We start from the raw sequence: 5,486 nt of genomic DNA, 5'->3' as shown, positions 1-5,486 counted from the left end.
GATTTCGCTCTTCGGGGAAATCAAGTGTAGATCGTTCAGTGGTTTTCAGATTTTATTCTTTCTTTTTTCCCATTTTCATTTGATATATCTCCAGTGATTTAGGAAAAAAGGTATGTTGAAAGGAAAAGTGATTTGGATGTATGTCCAGTATTGCACCGCAGCTCTTACATGCACACACACATATATATATATATATATATATATATATATATATATATATATATATATATATATATATATATATATATATATATATATATATTATATATGTAATATTATAATGTATGTATGTATGTATTAAACAATGTATATATACATATATATGCACACATAATATATATATATATATATATATATATATATATATATATATATATAATATATATATATATATATAATATATATATATATAATATATATATATATATATATATATATATATATATATATATATATATATATATATATATAATATATATATATATATATATAATAATATATATAATATTATAAATATATATATTATAAATAAAATATATATATATATATATATTATATATATATATAATATATATATATATATATATATATATATATATATATATATATATGTTATAAATATATAAAATGTCGATTCCCAGATATGTAATGTTTATCTGGTTATGCGCCAGCCTGCCGAGAAATTATACTGTATACCTTACATTAGTAAATTAGAATATTCGTTCAAGTAAAAACACTTGCGTCCTGTAGTCAGTAAATGATGAAATACATCATTTGAAACTCAAAGAAAAAAAAATATGAACTATTCATTTATTTTATTCCTTATCAAATTATATATATACTAAACTTATCTCTCTTGCTTGAGGGTACTCTCGCGCACACTATTCTACCATATTTCTCTTCCTCTTGTTTTGTTAAAGTTTACATAATTTATTTAGGAGATATTTATTTTAGGGTTACTCTTCTTCAAATATTTTATTTTTCCTTTTTTTCCTTTCCTCACTGGGCTATTTTCCCTGTTGGAGCCCCTGGGCTTATAGCATCCTGCTTTTCCAACTAGGATTGTAGCTTAGCAAGTAATAATAATAATAATAATAATAATAATAATAATAATAATAATAATAATGGCAACTTCTGAAGAGTATCTATGAACCTCGATAATATTCAATTTTCTAAATGATTCGTGTCATTATAATTAGAATTTTTGCAAAAGATAAAAGTAATTAGATGACAAAGTAAAACTCAATTGAAAATTTGGTTTATAAAAGTAAAGGTTGGAACTCTGTGAGAGTTGATCATTAACATATGTATTTTTTTCCTTTTCAATTTTGATAATCATTTGAAGTTCAACGTAATCAAGTGTTGTTCCTAAAGCCCTGTCTACATGATCGAGCATGCCCGACGGGCAAACAGTGATACCAGACCACAATAGTTAGTAAAAATGAGGGGTTAATGACGTCAGAAGCGGGAAAACCACAGACAGGGATCTGGCATCATACAGTGTTGCCAGATCCCTGACTTTAGTTTTCCCACCTCTAGCGTCATCAACACTCATTTTCATCAACTATTGTAGCCTGGTATCATTGTTTGCCCGTCGGGCACGCTCGATTGTGTGGACAGGGCTTATACTTTATTTGAAGCTTTTAAAATGTACTTTGTAGAAAGAATATTTTCAATATACTAAATTTTTACCAAACTTGTTTTTATCTATTTTCACATTGGCTTAGTATTCTCTGACTTGCCATATGAGTAAAAGAAAAAAAAAGAATTTCTAGTTTTGCTTTATAATTTGATTTTGTCGAAAAAAAAAAAATATCTTTTCCAATATATCCACTGATGAAAGAAGAAACCTCACAGAATTCGAGTCTGCCACAGAGGGATTCCTTGTGAAATTACTTCATCCTTTTTATATTGGTTTTGTATGCGTCTCGTACGAGAGGATACAAACCGATCTTTTAATTTTGTATGCAAAACCCGTTAGTCCTGTATTGTTAGGGATGTCTGCCATCTGGTGGATAATATTTGCATCGCTGAAAAAAAAATAACTTGAACAAAGGAAGATTGTGCATGAAAAATTCTCTTCTTTTCAATTTCATGGAAAATCTATGTACAAGTCAAGAAATAAAGAACTATAGGTTTGGGAAAAAGTTTTAATACTAGAGGCTGTATTATTATTATTAAGCTGTACGACTAAAACCCCATAAATTTTAGACTAAAACAAAGTTCCTTGACAGTTTTATTTTATATCAAAAGCCTTAATATTTGAGAGAGAGAGAGAGAGCGGTGAGAGAGAGAGAGTCGAGAGAGATGAGTGAGGAGAGATGAGGACGAGAGAGAGAGAGGAGAGCGAGCCCAATGGTCTGATTATATCTCTTCTTCTTCCTCCACATCCTTCTTTACAAAATCTTTTCTGATCCAATTCCTTCTCTTCTTCCCATCCCCATTCTCTTCTTATTTCTCATTCCCCTTTTCCTCTTCCTCATTGGTCCTACTTGACCCAATCAGGTAACTCAATCTCTCTTCTTCTTTCTCCCCTCGTCCTCCATGGCTCCCATCTCCCACTAAATCCTTTTTGTAACCAATTCCTCCTCCTCTTCTTTATCCTTATTCTCTTCTTATTTCTGATTCCCCCTTCTCTCTCCTCCTCATTGAGGCTCCTACTTTACCCCAACCCTCTAATCTATCTTCTTCTTTCTTCCCGTCCCTCCATGGCTCTATCTCCACTAAATCCTTTTTGTACCAATTCTTCCTCCTCTTCTTTACCCTTATTCTCTTCTTATTTTCATTCCCCTTCTCCTCCTCCTTCCTTATTGGCTCCTACTTTACCCAATCCGCTCGACTTATCTCTCTTCTTCTTCCTCCATATCCTCCATGGTTCCTTCTTTAACCAAATCCTTTTTGTTCCAATTACTCCCCCTCTTCGTTATTCTTGTTCTCTTCCTATTTCTCATTCCCCTTCTCCTCCTCTTCCTCATTGGCTCCTACTTTACCCAATCCCCGCTAACTTATCTTTCTTCTTCTTCCTCCATATCCTATAAGGCCCCTTCTTTTACTAAATCCTTTTTGTTCCAATTCCTACCCCTCTTCTTCTATCCTTATTCTCTTCCTATTTTCTCATCCCCTTTCTCTTCCTCTTCCCCATTGGCTCCTCCTTTGCCCAATCCGCTAACTTATCTTTCTTCTTCTTCCTCCATATCCTCTTAGGCTCCTACTTAACCAAATCGTTTTTGTTTCAATACCTATCCCTCTTCTTCTCTCTCTTTCTCCTCCCTCAACCATCTGCTCCTTTCGGGAGGAGGAACGCTTGAGCGACTGTCTCGTCAAGAGTGACGTAACGTCTCTCAGAATGTCTCCTGAAATGTTTTTTTCTTTTTTTTTTCACCCGGACGCCAGAGTTCTACTTTTAGCCCTGCTCAGTTCCTTCTCACGTGATACCCTTCACCCTCGATTGTTCGAGAGAGAGAGAGAGAGAGAGAGAGAGAGTAGAGAGAGAGAGAGAGAGAGAGAGAGAGAGAGAGAGAGAGGGGGGGGGGGGCACCCTCTGCCTTATATGAAAGTGGTAAGCTGAGATTCAACTGTCATTGATTTTTATGAATATGTAATAACTTTTATTCCATATCTATATTATCACGTGATATTAATTAATATAAGCACTGTATTATTTTGATATCTTAAGGATTTAGAAATAAGATCAATCATGAATCAGTATTTAGTAGTGTTATTCCTCTATGTAAAATGTGTTTGTGGTAGCTCAAGCTCAACTGATTACCGCCAAATTTCCATAACTCCTGTATTATATATCTAGAGTTTTTGAACGTCTTTTGGCAAAGCGTCTTAATAGGTTTTCTGAAGGTAATCATCTGTTCCCTAGTTTGCAATTTGGTTTACGTAAAGGCTTTGGAGCATGTGATGCCCTTCTTACAATCTCCAATGCTTTACAGATGTCCCTTGATTGTGGTCAGGAAGTTCGTATGATTGGCCTTGATTTTAGTGCTGCCTTTGGCCGTGTTAATCATGAGGTCCTTGTTTTCAAACTCAAAAAGTTAGGAGTGGGTGTGTCGTTTCTAAGCATCATTATTCAATGTTTAAGTAATAGATTGCAAAGTGTTGTTGTTGATGGGCACCATAGTGAGTACAGGAATGTGATATCTGGTGTTCCTTAGGGTAGTGCTCTTGGCCCATTACTCTTCATACTATATACACATGACATGTGATTTGGTCTAGGAAAGCAAGCTTGTTGGAAGTGCTCTTGGCCCATTACTCTTCATACTATATACACATGACATGTGAGGTGGTCTAGAAAGCAAGCTTGTTGCATATGCAGATGATGCTACTCTCTTTGCATCAATTCCATCTCCTGAATGTAGATCTGGGGTTGCTGAATCCCTTGATAGAGATCTAGCTAAAATTAGTGCATGGTTCGAATTATGGGCTATGAAGTTGAATCCTAACACAACTCAAAGTATGATTGTTAGTAGGTCAAGGACCGTGGCTGCGCAACATCCGGATCTCAGCATTGATAATTATTCTTTAACTTTGTATAACTCTTTGGAGATTTTAGGTGTGTTTCTTGACAGCAAATTTACTTTTAAGAAACACACTAGGTCTGTGTGTTCTCCAATTGCACAAAAAAATTGGCTTATTGAGAAAGTCTTACAAGATTTTTGGTGATCAATCTATTCTGAAGAAGTGTTTTAATTCTTTAATTTTACCTTGTTTCGAGTATTGTTCTTCTGTCTGGTCTTCAGCTGCTGGTTCTCATCTTGATTTATTGGACAGGAACTTACGGTCTATCAAATTTCCTATTCTTGATCTAGATATTAATCTCTGGCACCGTCGTTCAACTAGCCTAGTTCATTATATGTGTTGCATAAGATTTTTTATAATTCTGACCATCCTTTACATTCAGATCTTCCCGGACAGTTCCATCCTGTTCGTAATACTAGGTATGCAGTTAATTTTAATACTCATGCCTTCACCATGAGGCTCAATACTACACAGTGCTCTAGAAGTTTTATTCCAGCCGTGACCAAGTTGTGGAATGATCTTCCTAATCGTGTAGTTGAATCGGTAGAACTTCAAAAGTTCAAACTCGCAGCAAATGTTTTTTATGTTGGGCAGGTTTACATAAGTTCTTTTATAGTTTATATATCAAATATCTGTTTTGGTGTAGTTAATGTCTTTAAAATATTTTTTTTTTGTTAAGTTTCATTACTCATATCGTTTATATATTTCCTTATTTCCATTCTTGATTGGGCTATTTTTCCCTGTTGGAGCCCTTGGGCTTATAACATCTTGCTTTTCCAACTAGGGTTGTAGCTTAGCTAGTAACAATAACAATAACAATAATGATAATAATATAATCATGAATATATACCGATATTTTGGTTTCTTGTGTATGCAAAATATCAAAAAATATTTTTTATCAACTAACTCCAAATGTCAAAAACGCTTGCAGTAAATGATCCCATATTTATTCATATCAA

The sequence above is a fragment of the Palaemon carinicauda genome, chromosome 20 (genome assembly GCF_036898095.1).
Source record: "Palaemon carinicauda isolate YSFRI2023 chromosome 20, ASM3689809v2, whole genome shotgun sequence".
Classification (NCBI taxonomy): domain Eukaryota; kingdom Metazoa; phylum Arthropoda; class Malacostraca; order Decapoda; family Palaemonidae; genus Palaemon; species Palaemon carinicauda.
This window is presented reverse-complemented; position numbering follows the sequence as displayed.